Here is a 16402-nt window from a genome sequence, read left to right on the forward strand (position 1 = left end):
GCCAGAGCCAGTGAGTGCTGTGTTGTAGACTGTTGAACTAACCCTACCTCTGCTGCTGATTCAAAAGCAAAAGAGAACAAGTGCCTTCTTCTCTCTTGTTTTCAGTCTCTTGTTAACAGGGTCTTGTGGGAAACTGGGTAACATCAGATTCTAGGAAATTCTACCTACATGCATGTACTTAGTATTTTTATATAATCAACCAGAATATTTTGACCATCTACAATGTGTCAGGTATATTTTAAACATTGGGGACTCAACAGTCAAAAGACAAAACAGACAAGCTTCTGCCTGTGGTACTTACATTTTAGTGCAGAGAGAAAATGCATATAAAATTAATTACATAAATAATTATGTATATATTAAATATATACATAAACATAAAGTGGCTATAAGCACTAAGAAATCAGTAAGATAATGAAGTAAGAGTAATAGACTGAAGCTAGATATCTCACTAATAAAGAAATATTTGAGCAAACTGCTAAACAAAAAGAAATGGGAGCCATTTGGGTGTCCATAGAAGAGTGTTCTCTGTAGAGATGACACCTAGGGTGAAGCCTGGTGAGCCCTGGTGAATGGCAAGTATAAGGAAAGTCAAGGGAGCCCACATGGTGAGTGGAGGGGAAGCAAGGGCAAAAGTATCCAGAGTTGAGGACAAAGAGACCCCATTCTCCTCTCTCTCCTCTGGAAAGTAATTTCAATTTATTATGGACAATTTTGCTTACAGATTACTGTGTATATGTTATTTTTTCTCCAAAATCACACTTTAAATGTGAAATTTTAATTTTTAGTAAAAAGAAATGGCGTAGTTGACATGTAGTATTTACATATCCAGTGTTCTGATGTAGATGCAGCAGTTGAATTTTTACTACTTAAACACGTTCATTAAGAATTCCTTTTTCAGCCAAGTGTGATAGTTCATGCCTATAATCCCACCATTCTGGGCGGCTGAGGCAGAAGGATTACAAATTTGAGCTCAGCCCAGGCAGTTTAGTAATTACCAAGATTTTGTGTCAAAGTAAAAAATAAGAAAAGGACTGGGGATTTAGCTCAGTTTGAAGGCTCTCTGTTCAATTTCCCAGGGCTGCCTACGAAAAGAAAACAGATAAAACAAAAAATGATATTTTTCAAAATTATCACTTCTTATTTTAATAACCTTTTCAAAACTTTTTGTAATGCGTCAAGAAAAAATTCTTCATGAGAAATATGTTATATTAGAATCAGATTTTCTTATAGTTTATATGGGATTAAAATGATTTCTAATGATACCTCTGGGTACATAAAATTTTTAAGTGATTTTTTTTAAAGGAAAAGATAGTCTTTTATGGTTTGATTTTTTTTAAAGGTGCCAAAATGAGGACACTTTGAGTGTATCTCCCCAAAAGTCTTAAATATATTTTACAACAAAATGATATACCGCCCTGGGACCATTTGTGTAAATATTCATATTTTCAGTTATTAGAGAGAATTCTCAACTTCCTTTCTAGTTGCCAGTTAGTATATAGTTGGAAGTAAATTCAGATTGTAGCTGAATCAGACAATGTTTATCTAGAAAATTGTTGTCTGTAAAATGTAGAATCAGGACAATTGGTGTATGTTTTTCTGACCCATAGGACTTGGGAAACCACATCTACACTAATCTGTTGTCAGAATATTAACTATTTGACTCAAATGAAGCAAGAATTATGGCTTATGAGTATATAAAAAATTAAGCATGATTAAGGTAAATAAAAAAATCTAGATTGACATTCTCAGAGACTGGATTAATACATTTATTATTTGATTCAGATATGTAATAGACTCTTGTTTGAAAAATTCTGTTCAAAAGGTACAGAAGAAATTAGTAGATATTTGTCATGATTCCAGCAGTGATAGTATTTCTAAATTTGATGTGATCTATATAAAGCTTCTAGCAAATAAGATGATTACCCATTAAAGAAATGAAATCTGTGTTTCATCTGTCAAACTAAAACTAAACAGACAATGTAGACAAAGGGCATTAAAACCAATGTTCCTGTTCATGTTGACATGACCTGAAATAACCATGGTGTGTATTGGAAAGTGAATAGATTCCAGAAATATAAATCCAACTGTATCTTTGTACTATTTTCTAGTATTATCATTTATGAGAATCTTGCCAGAGGAATGTGAAAAACACATGTGACATGTTCTTCAAAATATAATTGCCAAGTTATTGAAAATTTGTGAGAGGGAAAAAATGGCTTTGAAATTAGGTACAACCTTAATTGAGTCTATGATACCACAGAGTTTCACTAAATTACAGATGTTTTGTGGTGGCTAAGGTCTTTTCAAAACTCGAGGTTCTTAAGATCTTTCCTTCTCTGTAAATCTAAGTCTACTTTTACAGGAATGCTTAATTTTAAAATTAATTGAAATATTTTAAATAAGAATTGTACATGTTCTTCCTTTTTTGCCTTTTTTGTTGTTGTAATTTTAATGGTCAGAATTATGAGTGTGGACATATAGTTACTTCATTTTACATGGCATACTCATGCAACATCCTGAATTATTCTGAGTATTGTGAAATACATATTTAAAATAAACAAATGAGATCATATTGTATCTTCATGCAAAGAAAATTAATAAAAATTAAAAGTGATAATTGCTGTCCAAACCAAACCAGTAGTTCACAATTTGATAGCATTGATTACTGCAATGGTTAATGTACCTGAATTGAGATATCTCTTACATTTTATTACTTGTACCAAAGCTTTTAACTTGTAGGAATAACTTATAAATTGAAGGCTATTCAGTATTTTCACCCTATTTTTCTACTATTTTAGGAATTTCCAAGAATGTTGATCTTTACAGGAGCTAGAAAAAAGGAATGGTTGTTAATTTATCTTACACGAATCTTTAAAATGTAAATTAATAGGTTTTAGAAATAATAAATTTTATCACAGTTTATCTTTAAATTGCATATTGTATAGGCTTTATTCGTTGAAGTAACTATGTAAGTACATATCTAAACAACATAGAAATATATATGTATGCATATGGATATATGTGCATATATATATATATACACAGTTCAGAATTCAAAAATCATGAAAACACCGTTTTTTTCAAAATTATCTTACATTTTATTTAATCTGAATATAGTAAGGCAACTGAATACAGATCATATTAAGTATGAAAACCTCAGTGAATTTCTCAAAATGTTACCTTCACTTTTTGATAAACTAGATTGTCTAGATGAACTTATCAAGAGATTGTTAAGGATAATTGCAAGAGAGAAGTTGGAAATGAGATAACTTCCACCTCTCATCTATCTCTCTAGTTGTCCTTTTTTTTCCTGTAGCTCCTATAGCCTCAGGTTTTCACTTTGATCTGAGACAAACACTGAAGTGGGTTATGTCAGCAATGATGGTCAAATTCACTTAATTTGAGGCTTTTGTCTTCTTTGGTTCTCAGTTTCTGTACTCGTGGAATTCTGTTCTTGTTCTGATATCTACTTGCAATGCATCAAGACTTTCTTCCTTCACTTATTTTTGCAATGAGCATTTGGAACACACTCGCAAGAGATCTCCTTGTATCACAGGTATTCCAGTTCATACACCTGGCATTCCACATGCCCTTGTGCTTGTCATGTCTTATTTAAATTACCTCTGCACCTGTGTACCTTTGTTCACAATTTCTACACACAACATTTATTCTTTGTATTAATTTACTATGTTTCTCGTTGATGTTCATGAGAAATTCTACTATGGCAGAATTCCATAGTAGGTAGCTTAGGAAACCTATTGAGTTACACAGTAAAGAATCATTATGATCACCTGTCTAGAAAATTAATGACTAGAGCATGGAAAGGCAGTGCATAATGTGGGAAACTGAAAGTAAACCAGAAAATGGGAGAAAGAACACAAAGTTCTGTAAGGATAAGATTATAGGATCAACATTTGCAAAATACTCATTTCCAGATAAGTGATTTCTGGAGGAGAAGGGATTGCATATTAAGAAAATATTAGTGACACCTAAATTTGCATATATAAATGACTTCTTACTACTTTTCCTACACTTCTGATTAAGTCCTATGAAAGGTAATAAAGATCTGCTGAAATTAAAAGAACAGAATATTATTAAAAAATAGGCATGCCTTTGATCTATGTTATATCATTCATTGATATTTTTTAGCATTTTGTTAAAATTATTTGAATCCAAGTCTAGAGTTTCTCTAAATGCAAATATTTTAAGACTTGTCTATTCAGCATTTTACCTTATTTCCTTATTAGTATTTCCTGTGCACTGATTATATTTAAAAAGCTGTTCAGGTGTTATTATATAGTCCACTAAAAATAGTTTCTTCCATCTCTTTTTATTATTCTGGTTATCTGTTCATTGTGATGATCAGAAACTTACAAACTAGGCTTTATTCACTGTTAGTGTCTGCCAGCTATTTGTAGATCTTTACCTATTTTTGCTAAGTAAGGACAAATGCTATATTTAGATTTCTCTCATATTGTTGTTTTATATATTCCTTACTTTCTTATCTTTTATATGGGTCTTCTGTTTGCATTGGTAATTTTAGTATCTTTAATATTGAGTGGAAGATTCAGGACATACTAAAGGTTTAGAGATTTTCATGTTTTTAATTTGAAATTTAGCAATTATTGGTTGTTTTACTATCAGTTTTAAAGTATCCAGTAGCCCTCTCCAAATTCATGTATTTTATGTAATTTTAAAATATAATTTACAATATGTCATTAACAAACTTGGAAATTAAAGTTCAAACAAACAGGGTAAGGTCAGCTTTCCTGGACTTTTTCTTCTATGAGCTTATATATGTTTAAATATAATTCCACACCAAAGGTAAATTTGTCCCTTTATATGTATTTAATTTCAGTTTTATTCTATCAGTATTATAGGTATAAAACTGAACAGTCACAAAACTTTGGATGATATTTCAGATATTTCACCAAAGACTTGCCATGGCTTCTCACCAGTGACTGAGTGTAACAAAACAAAATATTGATGTGTATACTTCTTTGTCGTGTGAGGGACGTGTTATTGGTAAATTGAACGCAGAGGTTTTTCACTGAGGTACAAACATTTATGTTTTTGTTTAAATTTTCAGACAGGTTCTCTTTATATCACAGACTTGCCTAAGCTGAACTTCTATAGTATTAAGTAAAAGTTTGGATTTTTACATTGTACACTTTTCATATTTTTTGTCCTTGGGTAGTTTATCATTTGTTCTAATCTGATGTCATAGTATAAAATATTTTTTTACTCTTATCTCTGTTTGATTTTAGAAATTTTCATTTTATATTTTATGATATATTTCATGTGTTGAGCATTGTTAACTGAGCTGCTCAGTGAATTGGAGTGGAATCTAGTGGGAACTGAGTGCAAGAATTGGTTAGGTAAGAGGATTGTCATACAAAGAGAAGTAAGTATTTGAGTTCCCTTTTTTTCAATAAGCAAAACAATTTTATCTCTGTTATTATTGTAAAGTATTGATGAGTAAGAAAGCAAAAGCCGTTTGGGTTTATTTGGAGGCATTGTGAAATTAAAGGATGATTCTAATATGGTGTTGGGGGATGACTTTGTTGTAATTAATCTGTTATGTGCCAGAAAAGTGTTCAGAACTTTTGTAGAGTAATTGAAGCAGTTGGGAAAGATAAAAAACAGAAGCTGAAGGTTCCTTCTGCTTACATTGATTCAATTATTTGAAAATAGTCTTTAGGCTTTTACCAGTAAATACCAAGAGATGTAGACACATAGGTCTTGGATCACAGATGTGATATTTTTCATGTTAATTTAGCTGCTTTAATTCTATGCTTAAGATATAAAATAGGAAAAATATTTCAAGAAAGAGATGTGACATTAACTCATAGTGAATTAGTTTTTTTAACTAATATTATTAGTGAAGAAAAGAAATATTTCATGTAAGTCTCAGATAATTAAAAAATATTAACAGTATTTCATTTTAAGTTAGTTCAAAGACTCATAATCTTTGAAACAGCTTGCAAAAATAAGTGGCAGTGAAACATTCTGCCTTTTCACAAATCTTTTAGTACTAGCGTATTTGATTTTTATTCCTTTTGTCTAACTCATTTGTATTTGGGAATGGCAATATCCATATATGCAATGTTAGACTGACTCTACAATGTGTATATGTTAGTGATAAAAATAAGACTACATATCCATGGTTTTACTGAATTTATTTCTATTTTGCCTCTTTAAAAAAGATATGTGTCAACTAATCATAACACTGTACTTTCTGTGTAAATTACTTTGTAAACTTTCAAGCTAAAGATGTAGTAACTGGAAAGTATTCTAAGTATTACATCTTTCACAGGAACATTTACTGTGCCTTTAATATTGAAGGTACCTAGTATATATTTGATTTATACATGAATGACTGAAGCAAAAAACATGATAAAGCTCAGGAAATGAATAGCATGACAATTACAGTATGCGAGCAACTGAACATTTTGACCTTAAACATCAACTTTCTTAGCACTTAATTCTAAATGTTGGCTCTGCTACTGAATTTATACTTAACCTTGGGCAAGGTCCTATGTATGTCTATACATTTATTTCTTTGGTCATGTAATGTGGGAGAGTTGTAGTCTAAACCTCTGTCTTTCCATGTGTTCCTGAGAGTAGCCTGTTTGTGCTCTTGCACAGTCCCATTAATAGATAGTTTATTATTTAATGAGGATGCCCAGTCCATCTCTGGATAATTCTAATGCCTGTAAGTTTTTTTTTGTATCGATCTAAAAAATCTATCTCTATCTATATTTTGCATTGTTCAAAAATGGGTTAGGTGTGCCCTCGGTATATTCATAGAAATTATTGATGGGAGTAATATAGAATGGGGCAGGGTATGGTGTTATGGTTACATTTTTTAAGAATAGCAGCAACAACAACAGTAAAAATAATCCACCTAATTGCTCTGTCAGCAAATCTTTTGAGTCAGCCATGATCCCTTCCTACAATCAAAATGTAGTTTTAATCTAACCATTTCCTATCATCATAACCACTGCATCTTTAGTCCTAACCTAGAAATAGGTTGATAACTGAGCTGTCTTCTTTTTCTTGCTCTTTACTCCCCAAAGTAGCCACAATATTCTTTTAAAAGCAGTTTATATCAAGGTTTTACTCAAAAACTTCCTTTAACTCAGACCAAGTGATGAGGTCTAGCTTCCCCTGAAGCCCCATCTTCTATGACTTTCTCTGGTCTTCACTCTGCTCCAAACATACTGACCTTCTTTTTTTCCTTCAGCTTACCTAAATACTTGTTATTTTGCTCTTAGATGTCCCTTCCTAAGGGTTTCACATAGCTTCTTCCCTCTTCATTTAACCCTGTGCTCAAATGTCACTTCCCTGGGAAAGGCTTCACCAGACCTATCTAAATTTACCAGTTCATCATTCTCTATCCCTTTATCCTTTTATTTATTATTTTGCTAATACTAATTGCCTATTTCTTCATTATAATATAAATACCATGAAGTCTATCTTGTTCATCAATGCTTGTAGTATTCCTGGCCCCTAGTTAGGAGCAAAGTAATTATTGCTAACTAAATGACCCTTGTCTTGTCCGAAATAGAATCCTGTTTTCATTGGAGTTATGATACTCCATGCTTTTGAATGCCATCTGAGTTGTGTTACTTTGATAATATATATATTTTTTAAATGATGACATTTTAACTTTCATTTGAAAAATCAAGCTGGTTTGGGGGAAATGCTGTTGCATTAAAATATTAGCTTTATAAATATTCAACGTGTATAGTTAGAAATATCATTTATTTAGCTATGATTGTATAGGTTTAATATTAAATCTAATGAGTACATATAATTATAAAAATTAAAATACCAGAAATGAGTTTTATATATTATTGAAAACTCATATTTTGTGATTATAGGTCAAAAAATCAATGATACCTCTATTTATTCAAATTAATTTTTCTGTTGAAAGATACTAAAGCCCCATGTTAATCTTTTTCAGGTTAATCTTGCTTTAATGAAAGAATATGAACCTTTTTAACGAGTGGTTTTAAATTCCTAAGAACACTTTTTAAAATAAACATTAACAATATATGTTGTAAAATATGAAAGTGAACACCAAATTTAAGATGTAACCTGCCTTTGCATTTGCCTATGGCATGAAGCAGGGGATATGAACACGAGTGATATTTGTCAAAATTTATTTTTTGAAATAAAAGTATAGAAAATAGTAAAATCAAAGGTTAACATTTGTTCAAACATAATGCTAAGCAAATTATTGCCTATTTCGTATTACTTACAAATTTTGATATATTATATGTATTTTTAATAAAAACTGAATGTTTAAAAATAAAACTGATGATATCATGTTATGTAAAACAGCCCATGTCCTAGTAGTGGTTAACTCTGTGTATAATTTGAATAGGCTTGCTATTAAAAATACTACATTTTAAAATACTTCAAAGTGTATTTGATCTGCTTATTTTAATATATAGATTGAAATGCCCTTTCCTATACTTGACATTATTATAAAGTCTTTCATTTTTCTACCTTCAGTTACTTTTCCTTCCTCTCTCTCCCTCTCTCTCTCTCTCTCTCTCTTTTTGCAGAACCAGGGGTCAAACTCAGGACCTTGTGCTTGCCAAGCAGGCACTGGTACCACTGAACTAAACCTCCAGCCCAAATTGACCTATGACACCATACCTTTTTTTTTTTTTATACCAGGGATCAAACTTGGGACCTTGTGTGGTGGAACCACTGAGCTAATTCCCCAGCCCACTTTTCCCTTATTTAGTATAAACTATCTTAATTTAGTTTTCTCCAAACTGGAGAACACAAGAAATCTAAAACAGAAAGAACCCATCTTAAATAAATCCGGATAATTTTAGATAGGGATGAAACATAAGTAAATACCTTCCAAAATTAAGATTCACCTTCTAAAATTTTTGTCATTTTTAACTTCACCATTGTGATTTGTGGCACTAGTTCCTTCCTCTTTGTAAGAGTTTTATGTCTGACCACATCCAATTAGTCATTAAATATATAGCATGTAAATATTATAATGCTATATGTACAGTGTACAATTATGTTGCCCCAGTAGAATCCTGTCATATTGAAATAAAATCACTAAGAACATTCAGAGTGAGCTAGAATTTAATTCCCAGTCTATAGTGAAAACAGAAAATATGCCATTGGGAAATTTCTACCCTGTAAGTAAATATCAAAAAGTAAACAAGAAATTCTAATATCTATATGTAAGTGTATTGATGTGAAGAATACTGGGTATCATACAATGATAGAGAAGGCACCTTTACAAACCACAGAGATTGAGAGCTTCTTAGAAGATGTAGCACCTACTGAAGGCTTGAAGGATGGTAGGAGTTAGCCAGGGAAAAAATGGAAAGGCAAGGGTTTATTACACCTCCTTAAGTAAGAGAAAGAACTCAGTGACATAAAGAAACATAATTCAGTTTAACATGTTAGTAGCACATTTTCTTTTAAGAAAAAGAGCAGAGTAAAGTAGAACTGAAGATCTTTAGGAGAAGTTTTGAAAGCTTTCTGTACACCATGTCAAAGAACGTAGATTTTTAAGGCTAAGGAATATCTCAGTAGTGGAGTAACCACCTAACCTGGCCAAGGCTCTGGGTTTAATCTCCAGCACAATCAGTCAGTCAGTCAATCAGTCAGTAAATAAATAAATAAATAAATAAATAAATAACTTTTATTCTAAGAGAGTAACATGAATAAAATTTATTCTAATTGAGTGACATAATCCAGTTAACATTTAAGAAAATTCTCTTTAGTTACATTCCTGCCCCAGGTTATTCTGTATTTTACACTTTAAAGTTTTTGTCAGGGAGATTTCCCTAATTTCCCAAAGTTGGTCAGATCAGGCTTATATATGCTCTACTGGAATTTGAACTTCACCTTCAAAATGCATGATATAATTTATATTGAAATAAGATGTGAAATTCAGTCTCAGTGTCTGAGTCACCTCCTCCACCTCCTGTGTCGTCATCTCCTAGACAGTAGAGAACAAACTTTCTGGGGTATTGGTGTATCCTCAGCAGCCATCTGAGTATAGTATGTGTTTAGTAAGTATGGATTGAGTGAACTATCTATCGAGATCTAAGCTTGATGCATAAGACAGTTTTCAAGATGAACTAATAATTTAGCTAAAGATAACCCAAATCTGTAAAATTTCAACCCCTTTTCTTTCTCATTTTTTGGTCCCTGAATACATTTAACAAACATCTCTTGATGGCTTTTCTGTGACATATCTTCTGATGGAAACTAGGGAAGCAAAGGTGTGTGAATAATAAATGTTTTTTAAATTATTGACTATATATTCAAGTAATGTCTGTAACAGGGGTATAATTAACAAAACCAAAAATGCAAGTAATGATATATATGTTTCTTCCTCTTATTACTACATCCAATTTTTAAATCTGTTATGGGTCCCTTGTAAACCTGTGATTGCATGCCAACTTATAAAAATTTTAATACCAATACAAAAATAATCACAGTCTCTTTCAAATTGAAATTATAAACTCACTAATAGAATTTGTTAATAATGATTAAGCACTATCCAAAAAGATCAAAATACATGGATGAATTGGAGAGAGTTATCTTTTTGATATTCTTAAATATCAGCTTATTTTTTGATCAATGATAATTAAATGTTTTTCCACTTAGAAAAGTTTCAAATTGTGTAAAATTAAGATTTCTTAGGTGGAAAATAAATATGATTTTAGATATATATCTAAAACACAGTTATAGTTATAAATAACTACTGCAAATGTAGTTATAGAAGTTGCTGCATTCAAATAGAATTCATTTAAATTTTTGCTTTTAAATCAAATCTTGCTTTCATATTTCTGCTGAAATTAATTTCAGTTCTTGAAGTTATATTTTGTGCCTTAAAAAGAACATAAATTTCAGATAGCCCAACATAGTTAACTTTGGCTCAGTGTATCTCTACATTATTTTATGATTGTCTTAATTACTTTTCTTGTTGCTAAGACAAAATACCTGACACCCCAAGTTAAAGGAGAGAAGGTTTATTTACTTCACAGTTTGTAGAGGTTTAAGTTCATAGTTAGTTGGCTCCCAGGCAGGGTGGCGTGGCAGAAGGGCATCACAGATGAGAAACAGTTCATGGCATGCAGAAGCCAGCAAGGCAGCAAGCTATTAGCAACAAGCAATGACCCTCTTTCTGTCCTTCATATCTTTTCTGGTATACCCAACCTTAGTGATAGGTAGCACTTACAGTCTTTATCCTAGGATTGCATCATGGATCAATCCTTGCATCATATCATAGATCCAAGCATCACACACCCTAGATCCAGCCACCTCCATAAAGCCTCACCTATGACTGCATGAGGCTCTGGGTTGGGAGGGGAGGATCTTGCACAAGCCATATCATGACAGAAATAAGTGGCAGTATTGTAGAGTTTAGTAAAAAAACTCCTATGAAAAGAAATTACATATGTATTAGAAAAAAATTGAGGGAATTTTCATGTTTGCTAGAGAAATATAAAGATTTATAGATGTTCTAAAGTTATATAGTGGAATTTTTTGCTACCATACCCCTTCTGTTACTGAAACAAAAACATGTTGAAGACTATCTAAATTATTTTGTGAGATTAGGGGGGAGATGTGAGATAAATAAAATTTTACTTTAGCAAAATTACATAAATGCAAATTTGTTATAATATGGAGAAAATCTTAGTATTTAGAAGTAATAAAATTTAGACAGGTAGTTTAAAATATTTTGGTCAGTAGTATTTAAATGCTAAGTATTGGTACCATGATTATATCTAATTGCTTATTGAAATCATGGAAGTATCATAGCACAGACATCTTTGAAACTCAAAACACGAGAAGAAATGTTGCATGGTCTTTAAGGAAAAGGAAAAAAGGAATTTAAAGTAAACATGACTAATATGAGTAATGTAAGGAAAATGTCACATAAATGCAAATACTAGTTTGTTTAAGTTTGTATAAGGCTGTGCTCCCCTTTATGCATGTGTATTATTTATATTTAATAATAATAATACTAGGCTTTATGTAAAAGGTTTACAATTTATATAAGTGCTACAAATTTAGGCTATTCATTTATACCTGAAGAAAATCATAGTGAAAATTATGGAAATACTGGCATAATACATCCAGATGATTTCAGGTTGTTATTACTTGTCTTGAGTGGGAGATGATATGCAGAATAAATTCAGGGAACACCTGTTGTTTACTTAATATTCTACCTATATTTTTCAAATTCTTACAAAAATATTTTGCAATTATTTATTGTTATTCTCACTTTATCCTTAAAGAAACAAGTTCATAAAGTGTATGAATATCAGCTAAAATACTGGCATCCCTGTTCAGAAGTTAGGACTTAAATAAAATGTGTCTTATTTTAACACATGTTTTTTTCTTGACATTAATATAGACTTCTCACATGAGGTTGATTACAGTAGTAAATTAGTAAGTATAGTGATAACATACACTTGTTGTGCTTACTGTATTCCACCATATGTGGCTTAAGCTTCATCTGTTTTTAAAAATAAATAGCCTACCTTTGTTAATATGACATAGTGGTGATAGTGTTGTTATTAGTTAATAGGTTCATACAAGTCCTGATGTACTAACTGAATGAGAAAATTAAAATATATGTATCAGTTTTAAGGGACCCACAGAGAAAAGAATGAACCAAAGGATGACAGAAGAAATAAGAACCCTAATGTGGAGTGAGTAATGAGTAGATTGAAATAGCACTGAAAATAAATTAGGTATAAAATGGATAAGCACATAAGGTTTGCTTTTTGATTATTTCAGCCTCCAGAAGAGGGGGCCAGTGAGTTCAAAATATTGGCAATCGGTATCTGCCAAAAGCCCTCCTCCCCAGTGGGGAAGACTCAATCTAAATAACTTCATAAAATTTGCAAATGAGAAATCAGTATGTTTTATTAATTGACTTTTCTAATCCAGAGCCTAGCAATCTCCAAAAGCGTGAGAGATTTGGGATTTTTGAATCATTACAATCCCCTCAAAAGATTTAATTTTATAATTGCAGCTAAATAACTTTTTTCTACAGAACTCATTTAGATCTCTTATATAGGGTCTTTGAAAGCTTTTTTTTTTCCCATAGAAGATTACTGTTTATACTGTAAACCAGTATGCATACATCTATTTTTAGAAAATCATAAAACAATACTTATCTTTATTTTATATTTTACTCTTTGTAATCCCCTTCCTTCCCTTCCTTCTTGTCAGTCAAGACTCACTAAATTATTTTAATCATGACTAGAATTTGCATGTTAAATATTTGTAGTCTAACATTAAAACACAAAAAGCCATTATTTTAAATTTTAGCTGTAAAATTTAATGTTCATGTTGTATATTAAGAGAAGTTCTTGTCTGAGTGATTGTTTATATATAAGAACATTGCTTTATGGTTAAAATTTCTTTCTTTGTAGTGTTTCTTGACCGTGGAAGACAACATGCAAGGAAGCAAAGGCAAAAATGTTTGAAATTCATTCAAAATCACACACAGCTAGTTGTATACTTTGGTAACTTACTTTGTAAAGGCCTTTTTTTATTCATTGAGTTTATTGGTACATTTTAGGTATACAATATGATGACATTCATTTTCCCCATTTCCCTACCCTCACTTCCACTCCTCCACCCGTCTATTTACAAAGACTTTGTTTCCATTTTTTTCTTTCCTCATATTTTTCCTTTCCCTTCTTTCCTTTCCCCTACCCCACCTACTTCCCCTTTCTTTTCCTCTTTGGATCTTTTCTTCCTATTTCATAATATATATTATACATTTTGGTCCTCATTTACACTTTCAGTTTCTCACACCAGAGAAACTATTTGGTATTCACTCATGTGTGTCCTATTTATTTCTCTTAAGTGTATGACCTCAATGTGCATCCATTTAGCTATACATGTCTCAAATTTCTCATTCTTTACGGCTGAGTAGCACTCTATTTTATAAAAAATCATTTTATTAAAGAAAAAACAACTTCTTTATCCAGTCACCAGTTGATGGGCATTTGGGCTGTTTCCAAGATTTAGCTGTTACAAACTGTCCTGCTACAAATATGGGTGCATGTATATTGCTGTGGTATGATGCTTTTAATTATTTTGGGAAGATATCCAGCAGGGGAATAACAGGGTCAAATGGGACCTGTAATCTTAGTCTTTTGATGTATCTTTATACTGATTTCTATGGTGCTTGCACCAGTCTACACTCCCAACAATAGCGGAGAAAGGTTCCTTTTTCCCCACAACGCAGGCAGCATTTTTATTAGTTGATTTCTTGATAGCAGTTGTTCTTTCTGGAGTGAAGTGGGAGATACAAATGTAAAGGCTTTTTTAAAATTGGATTTGAATAGTATGTTATTTAATGTGATTTATAGTTGACTTTATTTTTATTTTAGTGAAAAAACTGTGCATCTCATACCTTGCACATGAGGTCAAAGTGGGTATAAAGATAGAGGAAAGTACACTGTAATAAAAAAATCAGATTTTCCGGGTATATTTATGGCACCCGAAATCAGGTTAGACAAAATGTGTTGCAAATGCTTTCTGGAAAGATTGTGAAACAGTTCATTTTTCATTATAAAGGTTCATTTTATAGTTTGTAAAGCAAATGATCATAAACTCCTATCATGCAATTTCAGTCCTAACTAAAGAGAGTGTTTAAAACTATGGAACTTCTAAAATACTTATTATTGTGTTTTGGGGACTATTAAACTTTATGTAACTTGTAGATAAAGTAGAAAATTTATTATTTTGAAATCACACAGTAATTGAATGTCTTATGAAAGCAAATATAAAATGTCTTGATTTTCAGATTTTCAGACATCTTATTTGAATCCATTTTATCAATTTTTAATTATGTACTCCATTATTTAGAAGAATACATTTATAAAAATTATACATTATATCTATATATGGATAGATATATAGGATACATCTACCTATGTAGTATATTTCTAATATATCTAATAAAGATAGATATAGATATACAGTATCAGATAACAAATGTAGTGATTTAAAAGGATAATACATGATTTCTGACTTTTAGCTCACACTTTTTAAAAAATGTATTTATTTTCCCCATTAAGTTTATTGGTACATCTTGGGTATAAAATACAGTTACATACATCATTGGGATTTTATACCATTACATGAGTATCTTGGTTCTTATTTTTTTCCCCTTCCCCTGCCCTCCCTTCCCTATTTGCAAAGACTTTGTTTCCATTTCTTTCCTTTTCTCATATTTTTTTCTTTTCCCTTCTTTCCTTTCCCCTACCCTCCCACTTCCCCTACTCCTTTAGACCTGTACTTCCTATTATACAATATCAATTACACATTTTTAAAATTGCAGTATCAAGATCTAGGAAACATTACCACAGATTTTACAGATTTTAAAAGGATATAAAAAGCATATTACAAAAATATTTTTTGAAATAAATTTGACAATTTCTAAGAAGTACCTTGGAAGACAAATTAATGAAACTAACTCTAGAGGAAATAAAAAATTTGAATAGCACCTATTAAATAAAGTATATTCCTAAAAGATTTTATGAACAAAACCTCAGTTGCCCGTGAACTAGCACAAACAATCAACAACTGGGATCTCTTCTTGTTAAAAAGCATCTGCACAGCAAGAGAAAACACCAGCAATGTGAAGAGACAACCCACAATGTGGGAAAAAATCGTCACCTGCTTTTCCTCACACAAAGGTCTACTATCTTAAATCTATAAAGAACTTGAAAAGATCAGACCTCCCAAATTGAAAGATCCAATGCGAAAATGGGCATCTGAAATGAACAGACATTTCTCAGACAAGAAGTAGAAATAGCAAATAAAAACATGAAAAAATATTCAACATCACTGGCCATTCGAGAGATGCAAATGAAAACAACACTGAGATTCCACTTCACACCAGAAAGAATGGCCATCATGAAATCAACCAATAGCAAATGTTTGTGGGGCTGTGGGGAAAGAGGAACACTTCTTCACTGCTGGTGGGAGTGTAGACTGGTGCAAGCACTGTGGAAATCAGTATGGAGATACTTCAAAGAACTAGGACTGGAAGTCCCATTTGACCCCGCTGTTCCACTGCTGGGGATCTTCTCCAAAGAATTAAAAGAATCATACCACAGTGATATATGTGCACCCGTGTTCATAGCAGCACAGTTTGTGATAGCTAAAACTTGGAAACAGCCCAAATGCCCATCAGCTGGAGACTGGATAAAGGAAATGTGGATTTTTTATAAAATGGAGCACTACTCAGCCATAAAAAATGAGAAATTAGAGACATTTATAGCTAAATGGATGGACATTGAGGCAATACTCTTAAGTGAAATAAATAGGACACACATGTATAAATACCAAGTAGTTTCTCTGGTGTGAG

At 31.7% G+C, this 16402-nt stretch overlaps 1 protein-coding gene across 1 annotated transcript in view; it reads left to right on the forward strand.

Moving 5' to 3' along the window:
* The window catches only part of Epha6 (EPH receptor A6), a 916320-nt gene that overhangs the window by 82566 nt on the left and 817352 nt on the right, over positions 1 to 16402 (forward strand).

The sequence above is a fragment of the Heterocephalus glaber genome, unplaced genomic scaffold, assembly GCF_053883595.1.
Source record: "Heterocephalus glaber isolate CG9 unplaced genomic scaffold, H.glaber_assembly_v1.0 deba00000122, whole genome shotgun sequence".
NCBI lineage: Eukaryota > Metazoa > Chordata > Mammalia > Rodentia > Bathyergidae > Heterocephalus > Heterocephalus glaber.